This window comes from Podarcis filfolensis (assembly GCF_964270895.1).
Source record: "Podarcis filfolensis genome assembly, chromosome: 7".
Lineage (NCBI taxonomy): Eukaryota > Metazoa > Chordata > Lepidosauria > Squamata > Lacertidae > Podarcis > Podarcis filfolensis.
Window position 1 is genome coordinate 55,726,855 of NC_139603.1, and position 16,074 is coordinate 55,742,928.

Sequence of the window (16,074 nt, forward strand, 5' to 3'; positions counted from 1 at the left end):
GCCCCCATCTCTGCCTACGGGAAAGGAGAGGAGAGGTAGGTGAGCACAGGAAGGCAAAAAAGGCTCCGACAAAACATGTGGCTGAGCCGACGGGAGCCTACCCCTCCAGCGGCAAGGAAAACAGAGGAAAGCCGCATGACAAAGATCGCAGAAAGGAAGAAACTACCCTTTGCCCCCTTTTTTTTAAATCCTTTTTAACCCCTTCCTCCCCCTCTCCCTTTTTTAAAAAAAATAACTCTTTTTTATTCCCCCCCCCCCAATATACCTACTTTTATCATTTTTCTTTTTAAAAGAGGGGCCACTGCTGCAGCAGCCACCCTTACTTTTTTACAAACAAAAAATAATAATAATTAAGGGAAAATAGTTTTTTTTTAAAAAAAAAAACCACACACAGAATCCCCCCCTCTTTTTAAAGCCCTTTCTATTCTATTTGTTAGCTTGTTCTTGAGGGGGGCATCTTTCGCCCCCAGCTACGACCACCACTCTCTTTTAAAACAAAAATTTCCTCCATATCACTGCTATTGCTATTGATACTCTCCCCCCCCCCCGTTTATTTTTCTCTCCCTTTTTGCTCTCCTCTCTCTGTCCCTTCACCCCCTTATTTTTTCCTTTTATCCCACCTTTCACTTTCCATCCCCAATTTTGTTTTCTATCCCCTTTATTTTTTTAAAATCAACTCCCCCTTTTTAGCCTGTTCGTCAGTTTGTTTTTGAGGGGGGAGCCCTTTCCCCCACCCCCTCTTTTAAAATAAGACTTTCCCCCCATACCATTGCCACAGCTCACCCTCCCTCCCTCCCCCCTCCCTTCTCTCCCCCTCCCTTTTCTTCTCCTTCCTTTTCCCACCCTTCCCCCTCCTCCTCTCCTTTTCTCTCCCTCCTCCCTCTCTCCATCCCCCTCTTCCCCTAAAGGAAACACATACACACATTCATATCACCATATCATACTTTGCCCCCCTCATACTATAGCTAAAACTACTGCTGCAATCTAATACCGCTGATATTACTGTACTATCTCTCCTCTCTCTTTCAACTCTCTTTTTGCTTCTCTCTCTCTCTTCTCTTTTACTCTAATCTCCCCTCCCCCCTCCGTCTCCCCCTTCTTCTTTCTTTCTTCTTCTTCCTTTTTCTCCCTCCACCCTTTACATATAGCCTATTTGTCTGTCTCTGTTTCTGAGCGCACTCCCAACCCCAACTTCAACCTTAACTGGACCCCAATACCCCTTTTGGGTATATACAACCCCCTCCTAAACACATATTTCCCCTGGCCCCACCCCTCTAATCTCTTGCATCTCTACCTGCTAACCCCCCCCCTTTATATGAACTGTCTGTCCGTTAGTCTACCCATCTCTGCTTACCTGCCCCCCCCCCGCTTTGGCGGCACCGCTGAGGCAACTAGAGAAACCCTAGAGAAGTTCTTAAAACACAGGCTAGAAGTGACACAAATGACCACCTAATCCAAACGCTCTGTAAAAGCCACCAGCCAGCAGCGCCTGATCAGCCCAGCAACCCAACAATACCCAGGAATCACCACTGCCACAACTCCTAACCACCACACGCCCTACTCCAAGAGGACGCCAAGCCAACCTCAAACCAAAACCATTAGGGAGACTGAGATGACACCAACCAGGGAGATGGCAAACAATGCTAATACCGTAACTCTCCTTCAAGATGATGACCACCCAGTAACGAAACGAGATCTGAGGGAAATGGAAGCAATATTAGAAGCACGATTAGAAGAAACACTGAAGGGCACAATGGCTCCCATGCAGGTACTAATCAACAATCTAACCTCCAAAGTGGAAGCTCTAGAGAACAAGAACCAAATGCAAGAAAGAATAATAGAGCAATACCGGGAGGAGAACGCACGTGTGAACAAGAAACTGGACGAACTGGTAAACCAAATGGAAGCAGAACACAGAGAGATGAAAATTAAGCAAGCCGACCTTGAAGACCGCAATAGACGTTGTAACATCCACTTCCGCAACTTTCCTGAAAAAACAGAGGAGAAAAGCCCAGCAGACCTAATTATACGCTGGCTGAAAAACACAACCCCAAGCCTGAAACTTGAGGCAGATGACTTGGAGAGGGCTCACAGAGCCCTAAAACCTATGCCAAAACCCAGCGCCCCCCCCCAAGAGACATCATTGTATGCTTCACACGCTACAAAAAGAAGGAAGAGGTATGGAACAACCTCAGAAACTCAACCAACCTTCGATATGGAGAAACCCCCATTCTGGCCCTACAGGACCTATCTCAGGATACCCTAAACCGGAAGAAAAGCCTGCGCCCATGCACCCAGCGTCTCCAACAAGCAGGGATCAAATACCGATGGGGCTTCCCCTTCCGCCTCATTGTAACAACCAATACAACACAACACATGGCTACCAACATACCTGAGGCCCTGCAACTACTAAAGAACCTTGAACTCGACCTCCCACCGGAATGGCAACCGACAAACCCACCAAGTGACAGCCCCAACTACGAGGAAACAACAGCAAACAACTGGACGACGGTACAGAAGAAAAAGAAACAACAGAAGCGGCACAACACAAACCAATACAGACAAGCATCATGCTCAGAACCATCCCGCCGGCCATACGACACAAGAAACCAGACCAAGATTAACCAAACCAATTCATCACAGATGGACAACCCTACAACAACAACCACCGCAGCTGAATGAAGCAACCAGGAAAAAACCACAAACTGAAGGACTGGTGATTCCCCCCCCCATTCCCCCTCTCTCCCCCCCAAAAAACATAGATTTAGTTAACACCATCAACATCCCCCCCAGCCCCGCACCCCCACAGAAATCCCCACCCCAACACCAGTCCAGACGACCTCAACCACATTCCCCATCACCCACACCTTCAACATCCCCATACTCCATACTCCATACTAAGGAAAAACAACTCCTCCAACCTTAATAACACAACCCACAATCAGGCTAAAATCTGATACTCAACCAGCACAATGGTGGCACCAGAGCGTACCAGCACCCACATCCCCACCCCAACACACCAACAATGTTGCTCATAACATTGGCAACATTGCTTATGAACCTTATACTTGACAGCGACGTTACAAAGTCACTTCACACTGTCTCACTGATCTCCCCCTATCACAAACAACAGGGGGGATGGCCTGTCCTTGAACACGGCCTTCCACACCAGCTGAGACCTAGGACCAACCGGCTAAATGCCAGATGGCCTAAAATACCCCAAACAAACACCTATATGACTACATATAGGAAACTCTCTACTACTTACCCCCTACTCTTTAACCCAAATCTTACTCTAATCCCATTAGCCCTCCACCCACCACACCCTAGGTCAGCGCAACCCCACTGGTTCTTTAAACAACACGAAGAGAGAGACACAAGACAACCCGAACGGGTTGGCAGGGAATCGCCCCACATAATAGATAAGTAAGATGGCTAACCTAAAAGCAATTACATTAAACGTGAGGGGGCTGGGAAACCCCATCAAAAGAAAACGCATCACCTCATACATAAACACCATGAAACCACACATCACCTTCCTACAAGAAATACACAACCCACCCAAAGGCAGCAAACTCCTGAGCGACCCCCGCTTCAGTCAACAGTGGGTCGCACGAGGCTCAGGGAAAGCTCGCGGTGTAGCCATAATACTCAGTAGAGACCTGAACTTCACTGCCACAACAGTCCTCAAGGACAAAAAAGGCAGATTCATTTTCACTAAAGGGACACTAGATGGCAAAATCAAACTGACAATCGGCTCCATATATGCCCCAAACGTGAAACAATTAGAATTCTTCCAGAAGACACTAAACAAATTCCTCTCCTTCTCTGAAGGGGAAGCAATCCTAGGAGGGGACCTCAATCTAAATATGAAAGGTATATCCCTGAAAGATATCCACCCTACAACCCCATGGGCAACCTTCCTCCGAAGGAAACCCCCAACAACTAGGAACTCTTACAAGTTACTAAAAATGCTAAAAAACAGGGGTCTCTACGACATTTGGGGTGAGCAAAACCCGGGAGACATCAGCCATACATTCCAATCGGGACGTCATGATACAGTGTCCAGACTGGACAGCATTCTACTCACACAGGGTCTGATCCCCTCAGTGGAATCAACAAACATAGGTAACATTAAAATCACAGATCACGCCCCAGTAGAAGTCATCGTTAAAATAGGAGAAGGAACACAAACCACCCCATCATGGTCCTTCAGTCCCATCCTAACTACAAACAAACAAATTAGAGAGAGTCTCACAAAAACCCTCCAAAACTACTTCAAGGAAAATGATGTAGACAATATAACAACCCCCCTCCTATGGGACACAATGAAAGCGGTCACCAGAGGAGCTTGCATAAAAGAGAAAACATTCCTTAAAAAACAAACCTCCTCAAAAATTAGCAAAATAGAACAAGACATCACAGTCCTCTCAACACGCTACAAACAAACAGGATCTAGAAAACTCCTCAAACTTATAGAACAAAAAAGGAGAGAACTAGACTCCCTAGAAATTAACAAAACAATGACCAACATTCTATATTCTAAACAACGTTTCTATGAATATGGAGGGGAAAACTCCAGATTATTAGCAAATAGATGTAGGAAAAAAGCACTCAAAACAAGAATACACTGCATCACCAAAAAAGACGGCAACATAACATTCTCCCCTGAAGAAATAACCTCAGAATTTGCAGAATTCTACTCCAACCTATACACCTCCCATAACCCACCAGAGCAGGAAATCAGAACATTTTTAGCAGGACTGACCATGCCTCCCCTAACTGATGAGGAACAGGAATTCATGGACAGCCCTATCACCCCAGAGGAAATAGATGTGGTCCTCAAAAACCTGAAACCACACAAAGCCCCAGGCCCAGACGGCTTCACAGCAGAATTCTATAGGAAATTCAAAGAACCCTTGATGCCCTACATGACCCGCCTATTCAACAACATCATAAAAGTGGGCCCCATCCCCAAAACCTGGACCCACTCCAAAATAGTCTCCATCCTAAAACCACTAAAAGACAGCCTCAAAGTAGAATCATACCGCCCAATCTCATTAATAAACCAAGACTACAAGATATTCACATCAATCTTGGCCAACCACCTAAAAATCTTCCTACACAAGTTAATAGCCCCAGACCAGACTGGCTTTGTCCCTGGCCGCAATATAACAGACCCCATCAGGAAACTACTGAACCTGATCGAACACAGCAAGGCAACTAAACTCCCATTGACAATTATGTCCCTAGACATCCTCAAAGCCTTTGATTGCTTAGAGTGGAAATACATATTAGCAGTACTAACTAACATGAAATTTGGCCCCAACTTCCTACAAATCCTCAAACAAATATACTCCCAAGCCTCAGCAAAATGCAGAACTAACAATATGGATTCTAATACTATAGCTATCCAAAGAGGCACGAAACAAGGATGCCCACTGTCTCCCTTCTTATTTATCCTGGCTCTGGAACCCTTAGCAATCCGCATCCGAGCAGCCACAGACATCAAGGGAGTGGAAATAAAAGGCAGAACCTATAAATTAGGGCTCTTTGCAGATGACCTAATGGTCACAACACCAGACCCCATAAGCACAGCAACCTCCCTAATCAGAGAACTCAACACATTTGCAATGGTGTCGGGCCTACAGGTAAATTTTACAAAGTCAGAAGCTATGTGCTTCAACACCCCTCCTCACACCCAAAAAGAACTCACGAAGGTCACCAAAATAAAACTTTGCCACACCAAGTTCAGATACCTAGGGGTACAAATAACCAGAAACCTCAATAAATTGTACCTCCACAACTACAAGCCCCTGTTGCGACAAATTAACAAAGACCTAAAGAGATGGAATAACATGAATTTCACTCTCTCAGACAAATAGCCATGATCAAAATGATCACACTCCCAAAACTAACCTACCTATTCCAAACCCTCCCAATCTGGATCCCCTCAACCCAACTCTGCAGTTGGCAGAGAAAACTACACTCTTTCATCTTCTCACATAAAAAACCAAGAATAAGCCCCAAATACCTGCATCTCCCCACCTCAGAAGGAGGATGGGGAATCCCCAACATAGAAGCATATTACATTGCCAACCAAATACGCCATATAATCCCATATATACTAGAAGATGAGACAAAACAATGGGTACACCTAGAGAGGGACACAATTGAAAATACCTGCACCACAACATGCCCACTCCTCCCAAACAAACTAAAGAAAATTCCCACAACACTTAACAGGTACACACAGACCATGCTCAAAGCATGGAAAACACAAATAGGCAAACTATCCCCAACCCCATCCCCACTAATCCCCCTGGCGTACCACCCATTATTCCACCATGCAGCACAAAACCTCCAGATAAAAACCTGGCGAACCAAAGGCTTATGTCGCCTAATAGAGTTTTATAAAAATAACAAACCCTTGTCAACACAAGAAATACAAGACAAACTAGAAGACACCCAAATGCCCTGGTTAACACAACACCAACTACATGCCCTCTTAAACAACCCAGCAGTAAAATCAGCAGCAACTAGGCCCCTGACAACCTTTGAAAACCTCCTCCTAACAACAAAGGGAAATGGTAAAGGGACGGTATCCGCAATATACAAAATACTACTACAAAATCCCGCAAATCCCCTAGACGCAATCAAAAAACAATGGGAGAATGACATAGGCTATGAGATTAACCCCACTCAATGGACCAGAATGTGGTCTAAACCCCCCTTTAAATCCATATCAATGAAAAGAAAAGAACTCACACTGAAACTCACCTACAGGTGGTACCTAACACCAAGGAAACTAGCGCTAATACACCCAGGAACCTCACCAAAATGCTGGAGAGGGTGCACCTCCACAGGCACATACCTCCACATGTGGTGGGAGTGTCCCAAAATCCAACTATTCTGGACAACAGCCATACAAGAAATATGTAAAATAACTAAGCAAGTATTAGACTTCACCCCAGAATTGGCCCTACTAAACATCTTCCAAGACAACAATGCCCATTTACACCACAAAGAACTCAAAACCCACCTACTTTCAGCAGCCAGAAACACCATAACCAGACACTGGAGAGACCTGTCAGGAGTAAGCATGGACCAATTGTACCAAATAGTATGGGAAACAGCCCTACTAGAAAAATTAACTAATAAACTGAAACTGACATGGGGACAAACAGAAGAAGACACCTTCACCCCGGTATGGCTCCCCTTTATCACATACACAGCCCAACAGGACAACGACAATAATCCACCAACAGCATACAAATCAATATGGCTAACCTGATCCAAAACACCCACCCACCTCACTCACACACGAAAACAAAGATCACCACAGCCAATCACAAACAAACAATCACACCCTAGGCCAACCCCAACCTCTCTCACCACCAAAGGAACACAAGTGAACAACACAAGCACGCTGACACCAAACTCTACATACATTAAGCATAATAGAAACACCGCTACCCGACCCCACCCCCATCCATCTCCCCTCCCTCCACCCCCTTTCTTTTTTTTCTTTCTTTTTTCTTCTCTCCCTAATGCCTCAACAAATGAAACGGATTTGTAAAAATGTTACATGGAAGAAAAAATACGAGGCATTAGACTTACACTGTAAAACAAGAAAACCCTTAATAAAATATTAAAAAAAAAAAAGATGGATACTTTCAGCTCTCTGGGGAGGAAGAGGTTTGGAAGGGTCTTGCATATTAAAAATGTTCAGGCAGTAGTTTAAATACTGAAGCCACCACTGCTTAGTAGGGCAAACACTTCCCTGTGTACATATAAATGTAAATACCATGTAAATAGCAGCGTTTGCACATCTGGACACCTGATCTAGCCAGCTTCCCCATACACATGTATGTGTTCAAAAATTGTGTGCGCATATGTAGGGTATCTGCATATTTCCTATTACCACCCAAGTTTCTTGCAGCAATCATTTAGAGCTGCTGATTTTTTTTGATTATTATTTTTTTTTTTGCTGTGTTCCCCCACCCCCACCCCCAGTTTGGTTGGCACAGAATGGTTCAGATGAATTTCTATTTAACTTGAATCAATTTGCCCATGAGTATGTAGTTCAATTAATTCTGAATGTAATGGATTACTACACAAGCCCCATTCCATCAGTCAATACTGTATAATGCGTGTGCACGAACCAAGAAGAGGAGGAGAGAGACTGTTGCTTTTAAGTCAGCCAGCTTTTGTGAAATGAAAGGCAAGTGCTACTAGGCCTTCCATAATTATGTTCTGTGTTGTTGTACTTATCCATGTTAACCAAAGCTGGGGGCATTTATCCTCTCTGTGACATTTTGGGAGAAGTCCCTGGCTGCTCACTTTCTCATGCTTGGATGTACAGATACTGCCAGGCCCAGGGTCATGAAAATGCACAATAGAAGTGGCGTAGAAATGGCATGGATCCCCTTGATAACATGCCTCAAGGGCACAGTGCATTTTGAAAGAGACTCGCAAATGACCAAGAAAGGCATTTTAAATACAGCTTTTGCTTTTATCCTTCCAGTTGCATGCAAAATGTAACCCCTAGTTGGTTGCACACCTTCATTCTCTCTCTGTCTCAACCTGGTTGCTACCCTTTGCACCAGGGTCTCAAGGCTGGTGCACCCCAGATGTTATTGGCCCAGGCAAAGTGGCCAGTGGTCTGGGGTGGTGTCAGTTGGAGTCCAAGAACATCTGGAGTACTCCCGGTCAGCTACTTTGTATCTTAGGGTTGTTAAGCACCAATGTACCAAAATGTTATTACCATCAGGTAAGAATTGGATTGGCTCTGTCGGTGTGCTTGTGCAGCCCTGACCTCAGAGCCACCTGTCCCTACCTTTGGATCATTCCAGGGAACAGCAGTAACACTGCTTTTCTTTGGGGTGGAGGGGGTATTTGGTGCCAGCCATTGCTGGTTATGTGGCAACATAAATGAGTATAAACGTAGGATTGAAATGTGAATGCATGAACAGTGGATTGAACTAAAATGAATTTTTTTTAGAACAACAACAACAACCAAAACTTAATTTGGGCATCAAATCAGCCCCAAGAGATTCAGTCTATTGATTGCACTCTTCCTATTAATTTAACAGAGAACAAGATACATGGTAGCTGTGGAACTGTCTCTTCCCTTTCCACACTAATACTTTTCTCCTTGTCCTTAATGCTGCACAATACAAGATGACAGCGCAAACAAGGAGTAAATTAGAAAAGCAAAATCCGCTCCAGGGTTGTTGGTATTCCCTGGATAGTCTGATTTGGCTTAGAAACGTCACTTCTCTGAGATAATTATCTGCTGCTGGTCTGATGACTTTAAATGAGCAATGGAAAGCTAATAGGTTACAATGACCCTGAAGCTTACTAGCTTGCAGACATTGTGAGGTTAAAATTAAAAGAAGACTCAAGATCCTGAATCAACAGTAGCATTCATTTCACAGCCTTGTTTGAATGAGGACAATGTGGATAGCCATCATTCCAAGATGATGTGGTTTCCAGTTCTATAATTCTGTTAGGAAGCCTAAGAAGAAGAGACCTGCTGGATCAACCTATCTGGTTCAGCTTCCTGTTCTTGCAGTGGCCCACCAGAAGCAGGACCTAAGTGCATCAGGACTTGTGTCCCCCAGCAGCTGATGTTGAGAGGAATATCTCCTCCATTGCTGTTGGCAGCACACAGAGTAACCCTTTTAAAACCATTCAGGTTGGTGGCCGCTAGTGAAGGCAACAGTGGAGAATATTCAGAATGGATTTTTTTCTGCAACACTATTTCAGGTTGTGTATCTCTCACAAGCCTGAGCCTTACTTCTAAAGGAGTGCCTTTAACATTGTCTTCTATATTGGCCTTGGTCTATGTGTCCTTGAAAACAAGGATATGTATTGCTTTACTGGAGGAGCTATGTAATTGTAACTGCTACACCTGGTGCTCAGAGGCATTCTGCCTTTGACTGTGGAGGTTAAAAAAAATGCACTGCTGAAACAAAACCTAAACGTTGGTGGGGTCACGTTCTTTTCTGAATACCAGTTTCTGGAAAGCTCAGTAGGGGAGAGTGCTCTTGTGCTCAGGTCCTGCTTGCCAGTTTCCCACAGGCATCTGATCGGCCACTGTGAAAACAGGTTGTTGGACCAGATGGGCCACTGTCCCATCTAGCAAGCTCTTCTTATGTTCTCTCTCTCCCTCCCCCTTTTCTTCTCCACTCACTGGGCTGCCAGGAAATATCCCTTTCGCTAGAGATCTGAACTGATCGCTTGCAGACGCCTTTCTGATACACAGTCATACCTCGGGATGAATAGGCTTCAGAATAAGCATTTTCAGGTTGTGCTCCGTGGTGACCCGGAAGTAACGGAATGTGTTACTTCCGGGTTTTGCCACTCACACATGCGCAGACACTCAAAATAACATCACGCACATGCGCAGAAGCGGCGAAACATGACCTGTGCACGCACAGACACACAGTCGCGTCTTACATTAGCTTCAGGATGTGAACGGGGCTCCGGAATGGATCCCGTTCGCAACCAGAGGTACCACTGTACAGTATTTTATTTTGAAGATTTTAATACCACTTTTGGGCCTAACAAAGGCCCTCAAGATTGAAAGAACCAAACCACACACCGCCTAGTTACAAAAATTAAAACCAAAACCTTGAAAACCAAAAGTGGCAGAGTGAAACCTTCTCATATATATTAAAAGCCATTAAATAGTCACACAGAATAAGAATGTTTTCACTGCCTGCCAAAATGGCACCAGGCATTGGGGCAGGACTAGGCTCTTCTCCTTCAGCTGGAAGATCCACCAGCAGAGGGCTGACACGGAAAAAGCCACACCTCACATTCCTACCAACAAAACTTATTTTGCTGGTAGGAGATTTTACAGGCTCTCTGTAAATGACCCCCCCCCCACCTCTGGGCAGGGTTGTATAGAGGAGTCTGTCTTCCAGATATCCTAACTTAAGTCATTTAGGGCTTTATTGGCAAACACTTCTCCCTTTTCCTCCTTCCATTCCTCCTCCCATTATCTCCCTGACATTCCCCGCCTCTCCCTCTAGGCTCCCCCCCCCCCACCGTGAAATTAGGTCAATGCCTACATTTTCTCCACCCCTGATGTAGAGAGCTCCAAAGTGGCACACTTAGTATTTATATATATATATATATATATATATATATATATATATATATATATATATACACACAGTATATATGATTTCTAGAGAGAGCTATAGAAATCTCAAGGCTATGATTTATTTTGATGGATCATAAAATAGGACACTGTTATTTTGCAAAGGCAGATCAAAACTTCCTGAGCAAGTACTTTGGCTCTGCAACTCACTTTATTTAACTCATCTGTCAACTGCAAAATAAACAGAAGGCATGGACGTCTCATTATATTGCAAGAATGATTATGGGAAACAATTGTTAATTGCTCAGTTTATTACGTACTGAACACAACAAGAAAACAAACACAGTGGAAAAATCTATAGGGTGTTTCTGCTAAAGGATTAAATATGATAATTCCCTGGTGCAGGCCAACTTATTCCAGCTGAGTTTATGAAGTAGAAAAATAACTTAACACAGATTCTGCTAGAGCTGTCTATTATTTAATCTGTTTTCTAAGCGAGGAGGGAGATTGAAGATAGTGGTTATGCTTGGAGACTAGCAAAGTGAAAATTCACTTCTGAGTACTGATTTTAGTTCTGACAACGTTTTTTTTAATGGACAGATGCTTCCAGATTGTCAGCACTGAACTATGCCAGCTACAATCACCTAACCAACTAACCTAGGGTGTCAAAAATGAACCCGGGCTCAAAATGGTGTAGGATTCTTTTCTTAGTGTAATTAGAAGCTGTTACTATTACAGCTGCAGCACTGGTTCATATAGGGATACAGAGACTGTATATACTGGTTCATATAGGGATACAGAGGGATATATTCAACAGCTAGATTTCACTCTTGGTCTGAACGTTTCCTACTTGCTGCCTCACTCTGGGTGCAAGCCAAGGTATGTAGGTTTACACTGGAGTCACGCTATATTTTTTAAAGGACAAGAGGAGTGACATGCTGTGCAATGCTAAGTTTTTACAGGGGAGGGAATCCAGCTCTCTGCAGCAATTTTAGGCTAAAACTAGTCATATTATTGTTTATTATTATTATTAATCACCTCCTACACACACATCTCAAGGTGATGTGCAAGAAAAACAATTTAGAAAAACACCCCAAAGTGCAGATATATTTAAAAACATGAACGTTCACCCAAGTATCCTGTTCAAAATGGCAATCTGGTGACACCTATAAACAAATTCATTTGTATCCTGGCTTTGCCCTTTTAAATGGCAAGGTACCAGCTCAACTGCACTATCAGGTCCTGTCCCTGTAGAGCAAAGCTCCAGCCTGCATTGTTTGGCAGCAAACTGGAGCCTGAAAATAAATCTGCTGACAGAAAAAGTTTGGGTCTGGGGCAATTGCTCACATTACTGCAAGTGATTCTTGTGCTGTTCTTTACACAAATGGACTTCATGCACATAAAGAATGGCACGGGGATTTACTGGGCCAAGGAGGAACAATCTAGAAATGTTTTATCACCACATGTCCTGGAAATAAATCAGCTGGGACCAAGGCAGTCAGCATGCACTGGAATCATATGGCGGCAAGTGAATCCACTAACCAAGAGGAACTTTTTGAGAAATTGTATGGATATAATACAGGCATAGGCAAACTCGGCCCTCCAGATGTTATGGGACTACAACTCCCATCGTCCCTGACCACTGGACCTGTTAGCTAGGGATGATGGGAGTTGTAGTCCCAAAACATCTGGAGGGCCGAGTTTGCCTATGCCTGATATAATACTTACTAGCCTTAGAAAGCCATAAATCCTAAAAATGAAAAGATTTCATGTTGTGTTTAAAGGCTTTGCCTTTCATGTTTCGTGTGTTGAGCAAGACGATCTTTCGGGATTTAAATATTTTAATTTGCGATTTTAATGCCTACCTAAATATAGAAGAACTTTAATCTTTAAAAGTTATTGTTTCGATTGCATTGGATCTTGGAGGATGGTACTTTTATCACTGTTATACTAATACCAGTGGTATTGCACTGCGGCATTTCCTGGGAATATGCTTCAATCATTAACGCTTCAGTTAGCAATTTTGCTTTGCAAAGGCTACAGCACAGGAAGAAAAGGTTAAATGCCCCCTCCGTGTGGACTGCCATCTGCTTGGGGTCAGGCCCACCTTCAGCTGCTAATTAAAAATTGAACATCACCAAACAGAGAGCACCAAACAGCACATTTAACCCAATCTGTTGCTTGGCCCTAAATCGTTTTGGTTCTATGGTAGATTTTGTTCAGGGACCATCTGAAGATGCAATAAGTATACTGGCTCTAATGCAGCTTTTAAGAAATACCTTTCTTGCTTTGCATGTTAGTATCTTTAGCATTTGGCAAAAAAGATGCATTAGGCTTCTGCAACATGCTTCTACAAGAAAGGAGAATGTGCTGCTGGAGGCAGTGGGGAGAATAGAGAAATACTGACACGTAATGGCTTTACTTCCCAAGTTAACAAAAAGAACCTTGGGGAAATCAGAAAACAAATGAGTAATGTGAGCAGCAAACCTCCACGGCTCCTAGACAGTGAAATAACAAATTACTGCATTTGCAGGGTCCTTCCTCCCCACCATCCACCTCCCTGTGCCTTAATTCTTTTTTCCCCTACTGACATACAATGTGCCCATCTCACATTCTCTCTGAGAAGAGGGAGAGAGTGGGACAAGCTCAAATCACAAAGAAAGGTCTACGTAGTTCACACACATGAAGCAAAAGCTTTTTTGCCTTCAACTAATTTGTTGATGTATCGTATATACTACTGCAGAATCAGAACCCCATAATGCCATCCAAAAATTATATCTAGGTCTACTTCAAACAAATGCTTATTTTAATTAGCTAGTATCTGACCAAGTCATTCTCAGGACAGAAGCATTGAAGTCAATGGGTTTAACTCTTGAGTATAATTTAGCCACTCTGTGATTGGTGACTTACCAAGTTTTGGTCTATTAATTTCAGTAGGTTTACTTTGGGTAAAACCTAATTGGTGACCACATTATATTTCTCCTCCTCTAAAGATCCACTTGGTTAAATATCTACTAAAATATCCACCAGAAGTTAATGTTTGGTTTTCAGCTGTTGCCTTTATAATTATGCTTTTATAGGTTAGGTTTGATCCTGCCATTTTTTTAACTGTTTAGGGTTTTTTTTGTTTAGCTAATGCTTTGATGTTTTTAATGCTGGTGTTGCTACCTGCCTTTTCAATAAAGGTGGAGTAACTCTTTTCGATGAATACATTTTACTTACTTAATTAATTGAACCTGCTGTTTCTTGCCCTGAACCTCCATGATAGAACAAGACACAAGTTCAAAGTTTTTTCAAAACAATCAGGCAAGAAAATTAATTACACCTGTTAATGGTGAGTTGGCTAAATCACATTATGTGAAACTAGGAAGGGGAGATGTAGGTTCTAAGGCAGGCATAGACAAACTCCAGCCCTCCAGATGTTTGGGACTACAATTCCAATCATTCCTAGCTAACAGGACTAGTGGTCAGGGATGGTGGGAATTGTAGTCCCAAACATCAGGAGGGCCAGAGTTTGCCCATGCCTGTTCTAAGGCTTATAGTTAGAAATATTTCCACAGACTTTACTGGGGTGGCATTTCTGTAAAGATTTCTCCATTTGTACTGTGTTATTTGGGAAATGGTTTGCTGTGTTTTCTCCTGCTAACCTAGCAGTTCAAAAGCATGTCAAAGTGCAAGTAGATAAATAGGCACTGCTCCGGCGGGAAGGTAAACAGCATTTCCATGCGCTGCTCTGGTTCACCAGAAGCGGCTTAGTCATGCTGGCCACATGACCCGGAAGCTGTAAGCCGGCTCCCTTGGCCAATAAAGCGAGATGAGCGCCGCAACCCCAGAGTCGGCCATGACTGGACCTAATGGTCAGGGGTCCCTTTACCTTTACCTTTTTTGTTGAATATTTTTTTGGGGGGCTGCCCCCCAATGTTCAAAAAAATAAGGAGGCAGAGGAGACCAAGCCCAGAGCCAAGCACAGTGCAGCTTCAGTAACCAGCTCCTCCTTCTGCTGCTGTGGAGGGAAAGGAGTGGGGAAGCAGTCCCTGGCTGCCAGCAGTGGTAGGAGGAGCAGGAGGCAGCTGAGAACCAGAGAGTAGGAGCCACTGGCCATTGAAGCCATGCTGCTTCTGCATTTGGCTCCACCCCGGCTCCTCCTGAGGTTGTGATGGAACACCGCGCATCATGCACACGTCACACATGTGACATCCCCCCCCCAAATCTCCCTTGCAAGTTGGCACCTCTGAATCCCTGGCACCTCCAGGTATGACTAGGAAAGACTCCTGTCTGAAATCCTGGAGAACTGCCACCAGTCAGCACAGTTTTCCATGTGTCCAAAGGGATACACCAGGCATAGGCAAACTCCGGCCCTCCAGATGTTTGGGACTACAATTCCCATCATCCCTGACCACTGATCCTGTTAGCTAGGGATGATTGGAATTGTAGTCCCAAACATCTGGAGGGCCGAGTTTGCCTAAGCCTGGGATACACGAATGAATGTGTGTGGCAGTCTCTCTGTCCCCAGCTCTCAGGTGATAAAAGATCTGCAGCCTTCCAAGCAAAATGTAACTTACCGTTGACTCTTTGCAAAACTGTGCTGATTTACTCCCACTGGGACTCTAGCAAAGCCCTGTTCCTGCCAATGAAAGATGCCACAGTAATTGACATAGAAATACTCTCCTCTTCCCTCAGGGGTAATGATGGGAATATTCACAAAGAATGCTGCAATTTAAAAACCTTTTAAACTCACCCTCATCGCACTTTACCCTGATGCACAGCTTCTCCATTGTCGCAACACTGTTGCATTTTAGTTGACAACATGTTTTAAGGACAGTTCCTTGCCAGTCAGCTTTTTTTAAAAAAAATATATGACGACAACAACAGCAAGAACACTAAAAAGGCTCCTCTAATGCTCTCCAACAGCACACAACTTGTTTTTCTTTGTGGGTGTAATTACAACATATACTCAGGCA

At 43.8% G+C, this 16,074-nt stretch overlaps 1 protein-coding gene across 1 annotated transcript in view; it reads left to right on the forward strand.

The window, feature by feature from the left end:
• The window catches only part of CLVS1 (clavesin 1), a 70,834-nt gene that overhangs the window by 38,940 nt on the left and 15,820 nt on the right, over positions 1–16,074 (forward strand). The window lies entirely within an intron of this gene.